At 47.9% G+C, this 14017-nt stretch overlaps 1 long non-coding RNA gene across 1 annotated transcript in view; it reads left to right on the forward strand.

Annotated features, from left to right (window-relative positions):
• Positions 1-2040: 2040 nt before the first annotated feature.
• The window catches only part of LOC134967006 (uncharacterized), a 63797-nt gene continuing 51820 nt past the window's right edge, over positions 2041-14017 (forward strand). Inside the window, exon 1 of the long non-coding RNA XR_010188764.1 lies at positions 2041-2402. This is a non-coding gene — a long non-coding RNA (uncharacterized LOC134967006). The remainder of the gene's footprint in view (positions 2403-14017) is intronic.

A 14017-nucleotide genomic window follows, 5' to 3' on the forward strand; every position in this document is an offset into this window, starting at 1 on the left:
GCGCGTCTAATAACCATGACGTTTACAAGTTTAGTACGGCCAAACTTTTGGCCTTCCTACAACAGGGCCTGGACTTAAGCCTTCGTTTGGCATCCCTCAACGTTCACATTTCTGCCTTGTCGGTATGGTTTCAGAGAAAGATTGCTACCCTGCCTGATGTTCATACTTTCACTCAGGGGGTGTTACGGATTCAACCTCCTTATGTACCACCAGTGGCCCCTTGGGATTTGTAAGTGGCTCTGGAGGCCTTGCAAGAGTATCCGTTTGAACCTCTTGCGTCTGCAGACCTTAAGTGGCTTTCCCTTAAGCGGTTTTGTGTATGCTACGTGGTTTCCGTGCTCAGCAATCGCTTAGTGCAAACGTCCTAATAATTTACAATTACATACTAATAATACACAGTGCTACATACACACATAAACTTTCCTCTCTTGTCAATCTATATATAGGGGCAGTGTCTCTTGGTATCTGTATGAAGTGCAACAAGTCTGCATACATCTAAACACGATCAGTGATTTTTAAGGGTTATTCATATGTCCAGCACAAGCATAATTTAATTCTATGTGGCACAAGAATTAACTACTGCTAATTTATATTGTATATTAAATACCTATATACACAGATAATGCAAGATTAAACAGTTTTATTTATCCTGCATACCTACCAGCTAATTCAGAACATTAAAAAACGATACATAATAAGCACGGAGAGTGGGTATAAAGTGCTGCTGTGTGACACTGATCCGATACAAATTAACAAAAACTGAGCTCCTGTGTACGAAGGCGGGGTTATAGAGGAGGCGGCACTGTGCTTCTTGGGAACAGTCAAAGCTTTGAGCCTGTTGGTGCCTTGGATCAAGATCCTACTCTACACCCCGATGTTATTCTTTGTGAAGCCCAGTGTACCTCGCAGAAAGAGATTTAACAACGGTAAGTTCTTACCATAAATCTCGTTATTCTGTACTCTGGGGGGCCAAGTGCGTCAGGGTCTCATGTAATATATAGTGCTACACAGGGTATACTGTTTTGTATTATTCACTGTGTTTTTCAGTCACCTCACACCGCTTAAAACCTCTGTTTGTGCTCTGTATGTACTGTCAGTGTCACATAACACAGGGGGTTATTTGCAGGTTTTGTATTTGTCTGGCTATATTGTACTGTTCCGTCCTAAGGCTACATTCCCTATAATGTCTGCTACACAGGGTGGGAAATCCGCAGATGCTCGTGCATCATGCAGTGCTGGCACCAAGGATTTACCTGAGGGAGAAGTTTCAGCTGAGGGTTCAGGCACTGGGTGCCAGACTCCTTCAAGTCAGCTCGCAGGCCAGTCAGGACCACCTTGGGCAGCGTTTTCAAGCGTTGTCCCTGTAGTTAATCCGCCCTGGGCAGATACTCGGTCTAACCAGTCACAACTATTAAATCAATCTTTGGTTAAACAAAAGTCTACCCTACGCCCTTCTGGGGCCAAGGGGTCCTCTAAGCAGGCCATTTCTTCCTCACAATCCACCAATATTTTGGATGATTCTTCTGATGAGGATGGGGATTATACCAGGGACGTGCAGTCAGGGGAGGCAGAGCCCCTTCACACCCCCCCTTGTCATTCTCCAATGAAAATAGCTGGTTTTCCACTGATCTGTGGTATAACACAGATCAGTGGAAATATCTGCTATTTTCATTGGGGTATGAATTAGCAGCACTCCCCCGCACATAGGGGGTAATTCAGAGTTGATCGCAGCAGCAAATTTGTTAACAGTTGGGCAAAACCATGTGCACTGCAGGGGGGACAGAAACAACATGTGGAGAGAGAGTTAGATTTGGGTGGGGTGTGTTCAAACTGAAATCTAAATTGCAGTGTAAAATATTAAAGCAGCCAGTATTTACCATGCACAGAAACAAAATAAACCACCCACATCTAACTCTCTCTGCAAATGTTTTAACTGCCCCACCAGCAGTGCACATGGTTTTGCCCAACTGCTAACAAATTTGCTGCTGCGATCAACTCTGAATTACCCCCATAGACAGAAACAGAGGAGAGGCAGTGAAATCTCTGCCTATCCCCGGCACCAGAATCTGCTTGGAGCTGGGGGCAGAGTTGGGGGTGGGGCCGCACCTCATGCAGTTTCACTGCATTGAAAAAAGTGCCAGTGGAGGCAGCTCTGACATGCGTGCCTTGACATGGGCTCAAGGCACGCCCCCACAATGATGTAGAATATGTATGGCCACCTGCTGTCAGTGTAACTGCTGAGTGGAGTGCAGTACTTCTGGGTGCCACTAGATGCCCCCATCTCCATTTGTGCCACAGTCAACCCTGGGCCTGCTGATGACAGTCGCTGAGCAGAGGGATGGCATGCAGCTCAGAGAGGCAGGACCTGACTCAGGGAAATTCCAGAGATCCCACTAAGAAGGGTCAGTATCTTTCTTTCTTTCTTTCTTTCTTTCTTTCTTTCTTTCTTTCTTTCTTTCTTTCTTTCTTTCATTCTTTCTTTCTTTCTATCTTTCTTTCTCTCTCTCTCTCTAGGGAGTCTATCTATCTATCTATCTATCTATCTATCTATCTATCTATCTATCTATCTATCTATCTATCTATCTATCTATCTATCTATCTATCTAGTGAACAATAGCCCGGCACTCAGTAATGGATATAATTGCTTGTTGCTGCGGTGCCCTCCATAGCGCCAACTGCTTGGGCCAATATAGACATGTAGAAAGACAGCGGCATTCAATGCAGACTTGATGAAGTTTTAAATGACAACTTTATTAGTCCAACAACATTTCGGGGATACACCCGTCATTCACAAACGCCTGTCCCTGATGGTGTATCCCCGAAACGCCGTTGGAGTAATAAAGTTGTCATTTAAAACGTCATCAAGTCTGCATCGAGTTCCGCTGTCTGTCTGTCTGTCTGTCTGTCTGTCTGTCTGTCTGTCTGTCTGTCTATCTATCTATATATATATATATATATATATATATATATATAGCATGTAATGTCCGGCACTCCACACAAGCAGCAAAAGCAATTCGCCGGGTGCCCTCCTCTTGTTGAGTAAATATGCAGAGAGTTACAGGCGGCACTCACGGACTCACTCACAAAAGACCGGGGACCCCCAAGTCTGCTTACAACGTTTCGGATTTATTATCCTTCGTCAGGTAACAATAAACAAGGCATAAAAGCTTACCTTTATACCAAAGTGCAAAACGTGAGAGTGTGATCGGTGCACGGCTCCCCCCTGTATTTCCACTGACGTCATCACAATTAGACGGCGCCGGGCGGAAGCAGGAACACTGAGCTACGTGAAGTCAATCACCATGGAAACTGTATACAAATCATATTACAGTAGTTACAGACACACAGCACCAAGGGTTCAGTGACAGCATTATGCAAATAACAAAGTGTCATCAAAACACGATGCTGAAGTTAGCTTCTTATTCGGCCAGCTTCTTATTCACTTCTTATTCACTTCTTATTCGAGCTCCAGCTTCTTATTCAAAAAATTTAGTTTTAAAAGGGTTAGCTAGTCTTGGGCCATAAATTTGACACCTGAAAATAAGAAGCTAACTTCAGCCTCGTCATCAAAACTCATAAAAAGCAATTCAAGGAGAGCATTTAATTTAGGCTATGCGGGGCAATCGTGTTCAGAAGGTGGATCCATTTAGCTTCACACTATAACAGTGCTCTGGCTCTATCACCCCCCCTTCTATCTTCACTGATATGGTCTAACATTTTATAACGCAGAGACCCTGACCCTGATTAACCAGATTTATCTGAACGTAAATTACTTCCCTGTTATACAAGGGGTAAAAATATCAGGGACTATGTTGTCCATGCAGACATAACGGGAGCATCTAGCAGTAGCACTGAGCATTTTATGACTAGGAAACCTGGCAACTACAAGTGCCTTGGATGTACAACCTGTTCCTATTTGGAGACTGGGGATTACATTGTACATCCACATACTGGTAGAAGAATTAAACTGAGACATGTGCTCACCTGCTCTAGTAAATACGTTATCTATTGTATTAAATGCCCCTGCAGCTTGTATTATATAGGGAAGACTGTTTGCCAGTTTAAAGAACAGATGGCTCAGCATCGCAGTGCCATCAAGCAATCCTTAGAGGGCAAGAATGTCGACCAGCCGGTCGCCAAACACTTCAAGACCCGAGGGCACACTCTATCATCTCTGCGTTATAAAATGTTAGACCATATCAGTGAAGCTAGAAGCGGGGGTGATAGAGCCAGAGCACTTTTACAGTGTGAAGCTAAATGGATCCACCTTCTGAACACAATTGCCCCGCATGGCCTAAATGAAATGCTCTCCTTGAATTGCTTTCTATGAATCATGATGACACTTTGTTATTTGCATAATGCTGTCACTGAACCCTTGGTGCTGTGTGTCTGTAACCGCTGTAATATGATTTGTATACAGTTTCCATGGTGATTGATTTCACGTAGCTCAGTGTTCCTGCTTCCGCCCGGCGCCGTCTGATTGTGATGACGTCAGCGGAAATACAGGGGGGAGCCGTGCACCGATCACACTCTCACGTTTTGCACTTTGGTATAAAGGTAAGCTTTTATGCCTTGTTTATTGTTACCTTACGAAGGATAATAAATCCGAAACGTTGTAAGCAGACTTAGGGGTCCCCGGTCTTTTGTGAGTGACTCCGTGAGTGCCCCCCCCCTTATAATTCCTGCGTATGCACCTGGGAGAAGAGGGCAGCTGGCAGCAGCCGGCATGTAGATAGATGCTAGGGAGAAGTGCTGAGTGGGGAGCCGGGTTGGTCAGCAGCCCGCTGTTCAGAGAGACTCACTGAGGCCACTTGGTCAGGGGTTCATTGTTCTCTAGCCTCTTGAAGTGAGACCCAGCATGAAAGCAGCCAGGCAGTACAGGTGCAGAGAGTCAGGGATGCATCTGCAGGTATGCAGGGAGAATAGTGATTCTTTGTCACTGATGCTAGCCAGTGCCTCCCTAGCCATTGACCTCACCGCACGTCACTGGATTATACTGATCCGTCAGACACTGATACAGCTGCTTCTGATGAGGAATCTACAACCAAGGTTGATGTCCCTGACCTAGTGGAGGCTATCAAGCTAAATTCTCCAGATTGATGATGATATTGAGCCTCCTGCTACGTATAAGGAACCTGATAAGTTTAAACGTCAGAAGGTTGCTGAAGTAGTTTTACCACATTCTGACCTTTTAATTGACATACGTCAGGAATCCGGGTCATCTCCAGGAAATAAATTTTCCCTGTCTAAAAAGATGCTAGCTCGTTATCCTATCCCTGCGGAATTGAGTAACAAGTGTGAAACTCCACCGCCGGTGGACTCCTATGTCACCCATCTAGAGGTGTCCTCTACTCAGGCCCGGTGGGGGACGGGGGGGGGGGCAAAGGGGACACCTGCAACGGGGCCTGAAGCTCAGGGGGGCCACAAGGATCATGACCACAAAAAACGGGGCTGTAGTACCTAATTATGTTTTTAAAATCATGCACTCCTGCCACCCGCAAATTAAGAACAAAAAACTATTTCTCTTATGTCCTAGAGGATGCTGGGGACTCTGTAAGGACCATGGGGTATAGACGGGCTCCGCAGGAGACATGGGCACTCTAAAGACTTTAGGATAGAATGGGTGTGCACTGGCTCCTCCCTCTATGCCCCTCCTCCAGACCTCAGTTAGATCCTGTGCCCAGAGGCGACTGGATGCACTGCAGGGGAGCCCTCCTGAGTTTCTCTGAAAAAGACTTTTGTTAGGTTTTTTATTTTCAGGAAGCACTGCTGGCAACAAGCTCCCTGCATCGTGGAACTGAGGGGAGAGAAGCAGACCTACTTAAATGATAGGCTCTGCTTCTTAGGCTACTGGACACCATTAGCTCCAGAGGGAGTCGGAACGCAGGTCTCACCCTCGCCGTTCGTCCCGGAGCCGCACTGCCGTCCTCCTCACAGAGCCGGAAGATAGAAGCCGGGTGAGTATGAGAAGAAAGAAGACTTCAAAGGCGGCAGAAGACTTCATGATCTTCACTGAGGTAACGCGCAGCGTTACCGCTGCGCGCCATTGCTCCCAACACACACACACACAGAAGGCACTGTACGGGTGCAGGGCGCAGGGGGCCAGTGGCGCACCCAGGGGGGGTTTCCGAGCACCCAGAAACCCACCTCCACTTAAAAAAAAAATAGTTTTTCTCTAACGTCCTAGTGGATGCTGGGGACTCCGTAAGGACCATGGGGAATAGCGGCTCCGCAGGAGACTGGGCACAGCTAAGAAAGAATTAGGACTACCTGGTGTGCACTGGCTCCTCCCACTATGACCCTCCTCCAGACTTCAGTTAGAATCCTGTGCCCGGCCGAGCTGGATGCACACTAGGGGCTCTCCTGAGCTCCTAGAAAGATAGTATATGTTAGGTTTTTTATTTTACAGTGAGATCTGCTGGCAACAGACTCACTGCAGCGAGGGACTAAGGGGAGAAGAAGCGAACCTACCTAACTGGTGGTAGCTTGGGCTTCTTAGGCTACTGGACACCATTAGCTCCAGAGGGATCGACCGCATGGAACCGGCCATTGGTGTTTGGTCCCGGAGCCGCGCCGCCGGCCCCCTTACAGAGCCAGAAGCAAGAAGAAATCCGGAAAATCGGCGGCAGAAGACATCAGTCTTCACCAAGGTAGCGCACAGCACTGCAGCTGTGCGCCATTGCTCCTCATACACACTTCACACTCCGGTCACTGAGGGTGCAGGGCGCTGGGGGGGGGCGCCCTGAGAAGCAATAAATACACCTTGGCTGGCAAATATATCACAATATATAGCCCCAGAGGCTATATATGTGATAAATACCCCTGCCAGAATCCATAAAAAAGTGGGAGAAAAGTCCGTGAAAAAGGGGCGGAGCTATCTTCCTCAGCACACTGGCGCCATTTTCTCTTCACAGTGCAGCTGGAAGACAGCTCCCCAGGCTCTCCCCTGTAGTTTTCAGGCTCAAAGGGTTAAAAAGAGAGGGGGGGCACAAAATTTAGGTGCAATATTGTTTATACAAGCAGCTATTGGGGGAAAAATCACTCAGTTATAGTGTTAATCCCTGCATTATATAGCGCTCTGGTGTGTGCTGGCATACTCTCTCTCTGTCTCCCCAAAGGACTTTGTGGGGTCCTGTCCTCAGTCAGAGCATTCCCTGTGTGTGTGCTGTGTGTCGGTACGGCTGTGTCGACATGTGGGATGAGGAAGGTTACGTGGAGGTGGAGCAGAGGCCGATAAATGGGATGTCGTCCCCTGTGGGGCCGACACCAGAGTGGATGGATAGGTGGAAGGTATTAAACGACAATGTCAACTCCTTACAAGGCTGGATGACGTAAAACAGCTGTGGGACAGCCGGCTTCTCAGCCCGCGCCTGCCCAGGCGTCTCAAAGGCCATCAGGGGCTCAAAAAAGCGCCCGTTACCTCAGATGGCAGACACAGATGTCGACACAGAGTCTGACTCCAGTGTCGACGAGATTGAGACATATACACAATCCACTAGGAACATCCGTTACATGATCTCGGCAATAAAAAAAAAAATGTGTTACGCATTTCTGACATGAACCCAAGTACCACATAAAAGGGGTTTTATTTTTGGGGAGAAAAAGCAGCCAGTGTTTTGTTCCCCCATCAAATGAATGAATGAAGTGTGTAAAGTAGCGTGGGTTCCCCCAATAAGAAACTGGTAATTTCTAAAAAGTTACTGATGGCGTACCCTTTCTCGCCAGAGGATAGGTCACGTTGGGAGATATCCCTTAGGGTGGATAAGGCGCTCACACGTTTGTCAAAAAAGGTGGCACTGCCGTCTTAGGATACGGCCACCTTGAAGGAGCCTGCTGATAAAAAGCAGGAGACTATCCTGAAGTCTGTATATACACACTCAGGTTATATACTGAGACCTGCAATCGCCTCAGCATAAATAGTGCTGCTGCAGCTTGGTCTGATACCCTGTCAGATAATATTAATACTCTAAGACAGGGAAAATAGTTTGCTAACATAGAGCATATTAAAGACGTTGTCTTATATATAAAGGATGCACAGAGGGATATTTGCCGGCTGGCATCCAGAATTAATGCAATGTCCATTCTGCCAGGAGGGTATTAGAAACCCGGCAGTGGACAGGTGATGCTGCCTATAAAAGGCACATGGAGATTCTGCCTTATAAGGGTGAGGAATTGTTGGGGATGGTCTCTGGGACCTCGTATCCACAGCAACAGCTGGGTAGAATTTTTTTTTTACCTCAGGTTTCCTCACAGCCTAAGAAAGCAGCGTATTTTCAGGTACAGTCCTTTCGGCTTCAGAAAAGCAAGCGGGTCAAAGGCGCTTCCTTTCTGCACAGAGACAAGGGAAGAAGGAAAAAGCTGCACCAGCAGCCAGTTCCCAGGATCAAAAATCTTCCCCCGCTTCCTCTGAGTCCACCGATTGACGTTGGGGCTCCACAGGTGGAGACAGGTGCGGTAGGGGCGCGTCTCGGGAACTTCAGGGACCAGTGGGTTTGCCCACAGGTGGATCCCTAGGTTCTGCAAATAGTATCACAGGGATACAGGCTGGAGTTCGAGGCGACTCCCCCTCGCCGTTACCTCACCTCAGCCTTGCCTGCTGCCCTCGGAGAAAGGTAGTACTGGCGGCAATTCACAAGCTGCACTTCCAGCAGGTGAAATCTAGGTACCCCTCCTTCAGCAAGGCCGGGGTTACTATTCCAAAATGTTGTGGTACCGAAACCAGACGGTTCGGTGAGACCCATTCTAAAAATTAAAAGCCTTGAACACTTATATACGAAGGTTCAAGTTCGAAATGAAATCGCTCAGGGCGATTATTGCAAGCCTGGAGGGTATCACTGGACATCAAGGATGCTTACCTGCATGTCCCTATTTACCCTTTTCACCAGGAGTACCTCAAAATTGTGGTACAGGATTGTCATTACCAATTCCAGACGTTGCCGTTGGTCTGTCCCCGGCACGAGGAATTTACCAAGGTAATGGCCGAAATAATTATCCCGTACTTGGACGATCTCCTTATAAAGGCGAGGTCCAGGGAGCAGTTGTTCGGCGGAGTAGCACTATCTCGGGAAGTGCTACAACAGCACGGCTGAATTCTGAATATTCCAAAGTCGCAGCTGGTTCCTACGACGCGTCTACTGTTCCTGAGTATGGTTCTGGAACAGGATAAAAAGGGTTTCTCCCGGAGGAGAAGTCCAAGGAGTTGTCGTCTCTAGACAGAGACCTCCTAATACGTATACAGGTGTCGGTGCATCAATGCACGCGAGCCCTGGGAAGGATGGTAGCTTCTTACGAAGAAATTCCATTCGCCAGGTCCCATTCAAGGATTTTCCAGTGGGATCTGTTGGACAAGTGGTCCGGGTCGCATCTTCAGATGCGTCGGCGGATAACCCTGTCTCCAAGGGCCAGGGTGTCATTGTTGTGGTGGCTGCAGAGTGTTCATCTTCTAGGGGGCCGCAGATTCGGCATACAGGACTGGCTCCTGGTGACCACGGATGCCAGCCTTCGAGGCTGGGGGGCAGTCACACAGGGAAGAAACTTCCAAGGCTATGGAAAAGTCAGGAGACTTCCCTACACATAAATATTCTGGAACTAAGGGCCATTTACAATGCCCTAAGTCAGGCTAGACCCCTGCTTCAACACCGGCCGGTGCTGATCCAGTCAGACAACATCACGGCGGTCGCTCATGTACACGACAGGGCGGCACAAGAAGCAGGATGGCGATGGCAGAAGCCACAAGGATTCTCCGATGGGCGGAAAATCATGTGTTAGCACTGTCAGCAGTGTTCATTCCCGGAGTGGACAACTGAGAAGCAGACTTTCTCAGAAGACACGACCTCCACCCGGGAGAGTGGGGACTTCATCCAGAAGTCTTCCAAATGATTGTACACCGTTGGGAAAGGCCACAGGTGGACATGATGGCGTCCCGCCTCAACTAAAAGTTACAAAGATATTGCGCCAGGTCAAGGACCCTCAGGCGATAGCTGTGGACGCTCTGGTAACACCGTGGGTGTACCAGTCGGTGTATGTGTTCCCTTCTCTGCCTCTCTTACCCAGGGTAATGAGAATAATAAGAAGGAGAGGAGTAAGAACTATACTCATTGTTCCGGGTTGGCCAAGAAGAGCTTGGTAACCAGAACTCCAAGAAATGATCTCAGAGGACCTATGGCCTCTGCCGCTCAGACAGGACCTGCTGCAGCAGGGGGCCTGTCGGTTTCAAGACGTACCGCGGCTGCGTTGACGGCATGGCGGTTGAACGCCGGATCCTGAAGGAAAAGGGAATTCCGGAGGAAGTTATCCCTACGCTATTTAAAGCTAGGAAAGAAGTGAACGCTAACCATTATCACCGCATATGGCGGAAATATGTTGCGTACTGTGAGGCCAGGAAGGCCCCAAAGGAGAAATTTCAGCTAGGTCGATTTCTGCACTTCCTACAGTCAGAGGTGACTATGGGCCTACAATTGGGTTCCATTAAGGTCCAGATTTCGGCTCTATCGATTTTCTTCCAAAATGGAACTGGCTTCACTGCCTGAAGTTCAGACATTTGTCAAGGGAGTGCTGCATATTCAGCCTCCTTTTGTGCCTCCAGTGGCACCGTGGGACCTCAACGTGGTGTTGGGTTTCCTAAAGTCACATTGGTTTGAGCCACTCAAAACCGTGGATTTAAAATATCTCACGTGGAAAGTGGTCATGCTTTTGGCCTTGGCTTCGGCAAGGCGGGTGGCAGAATTGGCGGCTTTGTCATGCAAAAGCCCCTATTTGATTTTCCATATGGATAGGGCAGAATTGAGGACTAGTCCCCAGTTTCTTCCTAAGGTGGTATCAGCTTTTCACTTGAACCAACCTATCGTGGTGCCTGCGGCTACTAGGGACTTGGAGGACTCCAAGTTACTGGACGTAGTCAGGGCCTTGAAAATTTATGTTTCCAGGACGGCTGGAGTCAGGAAGACTGACTCGCTATTTATCCTGTATGCACCAAACAAGATGGGTGCTCCTGCTTCAAAGCAGACTATTGCTCGCTGGATTTGTAGCACAATTCAGCTTGCGCATTCTGTGGCTGGCCTGCCGCAGCCTAAATCTGTAAAAGCCCATTCCACGAGGAAAGTGGGCTCTTCTTGGGCGGCTGCCCGAGGGGTCTCGGCTTTACAACTTTGCCGAGCTGCTACTTGGTCAGGGGCAAACACGTTTGCAAAATTCTACAAATTTGATACCCTGGCTGAGGAGGACCTTGAGTTCTCTCATTCGGTGCTGCAGAGTCATCCGCACTCTCCCGCCCGTTTGGGAGCTTTGGTATAATCCCCATGGTCCTTACGGAGTCCCCAGCATCCACTAGGACGTTAGAGAAAATAAGATTTTACTCACTGGTAAATCTATTTCTCGTAGTCCGTAGTGGATGCTGGGCGCCCGTCCCAAGTGCGGACTGTCTGCAATACTTGTATATAGTTATTGTTAACTAAAAGGGTTATGGTTGAGCCATCTGTTGAGAGGCTCTGTTATGTTCATACTGTTAACTGGGTATAATATCATGAGTTATACGGTGTGATTGGTGTGGCTGGTATGAGTCTTACCCGGGATTCAAAATCCTTTCCTTATTGTGTCAGCTCTTCCGGGCACAGTATCCTTACTGAAGTCTGGAGGAGGGTCATAGTGGGAGGAGCCAGTGCACACCAGGTAGTCCTAATTCTTTCTTAGCTGTGCCCAGTCTCCTGCGGAGCCGCTATTCCCCATGGTCCTTACGGAGTCCCCAGCATCCACTACGGACTACGAGAGATAGATTTACCGGTGAGTAAAATCTTATTATTATTTTTTAGCTGCTAGAGTATTATTAATGGCTGTCTAGCGTCTTCTGCAGCCTGCTTTCTTCCTGGTGGCACTTGTAAGTGCAATAAAAGTTTACTTTATTTTAATTATAGCACATATATATCCATGTGCATACATATATTCACATGTATATACATACATACATATAAACACACACACACACACACACACACACACACACACACACACACATATGATATATATACATGTGTATATAATATGAGCGGATTCGGTTTTACTCGGTTCTCAAAACCGAATCTTATTGGCTATCCAAAACACGTGACATCAGTGAGCCAATAAGATTCGGTTTTGAGAACCGAGTAAAACCGAATCCGCTCATTATACGTGTACTGTATGTGTGTGTATATATATATATATATATATGCATGTTTAATATGCTATGTATATGTGTATGTGTATATGTATGTGTGTGTGTATATATATATATATATATATATACACACGGTATATATATGGGGTGGTCTTCAGTATGCCGACTGACGGGATCCCGGCGCTCAGTATACCGGCGCTGGGATCCCGACAGCCGGCATACCGACAATTGTTCTCCCTCGTGGGGGTCCACGATCCCCCTGGAGGGAGAATAAAATAGCGTGGTGCGCATAGCGTGCCACAGTGCCTGTAGCATGGCGAGCGCAGCGGGGCTCATTTGCGCTCGCCACACTGTCGGAAAGCCGGCGGTCGGGCTCCCGGCGCCGGTATGCTGGTCGCCGGGAGCCTGTCCGCCGGCATACCATAGTGAACCCTATATATGTGTAGATATGTATATATATATATTATATATATATGTATATACACACACACACACACACACACACACAGACACACTAATTTTACGGATCCAGCATATACTGGGTCACCGCAGTCCCCACCCCCGTGATTGGCTCCACCCAGTTCTGGAAACCCCCCCATGCAAATCCTGCGTTTGCCACTGGGAGGGGGCGGCGCCCTGGGCAGCAATTATTACCTCATAAACAGCACTGGCACAGATATTAGATACTGCTGAGGCAATATAGATATATATTATAAAACCCCCGCCAGTATAAAGAAATTGAGCGGGACCGAAGCCCGCCGTCGAGGGGGCGGGGCTTGATCCTCCAGCACTAACCAGCGCCAGACTCCCCTGCTGAACAATAACAGGGGACAAAAACGAGGGGGGGGGGGGGGCACATTTATTTGGTGCAGATTGTACATATATTTATATATATATAAAGCGCTATTTAGGCTGGGACCGTGTTTTCAGCATATTGTGGCGCTGGGTGTGTGCTGGCTTTCTCTCTCTCTGTCTCTCCAAAGGGCCTTATTGTGGGTCAGTCCCCATATTTATTTATCCCAGTGTGTGTGGGGGTGTCAGTACGTGCGTGTCGACATGTCTGAAGCGGAAGGCTCGTCTTGGGAGGTAGCGGAGCAGATGGTGGTGGTGTCTCCGTCGGCACAGCCGACACCTGATTGGGTGGACATGTGGAATGTTTTGAATGATAATGTGGCTTTATTACAGATTGGACAAAGCATAGTCCAAAGACAAGCAGGGAATTAACCCATGGCTTTTACTGTGTCCCAGGACCCTTCAGGGTCCCATAAATGTCCCTTTACCCAGTTAGCAGACATTGATACCGACACGGATTCCGACTTCAGTCTACTAGGATGATGCAAGGTTGCACCCATGGGTCGCAACAGTATTCAATATAGGTTTATTGCAATAAACGTTGTTTTGCATATCACAGAGGACTCCTCTGTCCCTGACACGAGGGTCTGCATATTTGAAGAAAAATAACCTAACTCATCTCATGGGCTGACCGTGTTATTTAAAACTACTTGGGAGACTCCTGACATTAGACTGCAGGTTCCCAAGGGTATTATTATGGCGTATCCTTTCTCCTCAAAGGACAGGTTACGGTGGGAATCCTCGCCCACGCTGGACAAGGCGCTAACGCCCTGGTCCAAGAAGGTAGCATTACCGTCCCCTGATACGGTGGCCCTATAGGATCCTGCGGATAGTAAGCAGGAATCTACCTTAAAATACATTTTATGCGACTGCTGTAGCCCTATTTAGACCTGCAGTAGCGTCGGCATGGGTAGGTAACGCAATTACAGCTTGGGCTGGTAACTTGTCGTCTAACATTGACACCCTAGATAAAGATAGTATGGTTTTGGTCTTAGGTCACATCAAGGACGCAGCACT

Source organism: Pseudophryne corroboree, chromosome 10, assembly GCF_028390025.1.
Source record: "Pseudophryne corroboree isolate aPseCor3 chromosome 10, aPseCor3.hap2, whole genome shotgun sequence".
NCBI lineage: Eukaryota > Metazoa > Chordata > Amphibia > Anura > Myobatrachidae > Pseudophryne > Pseudophryne corroboree.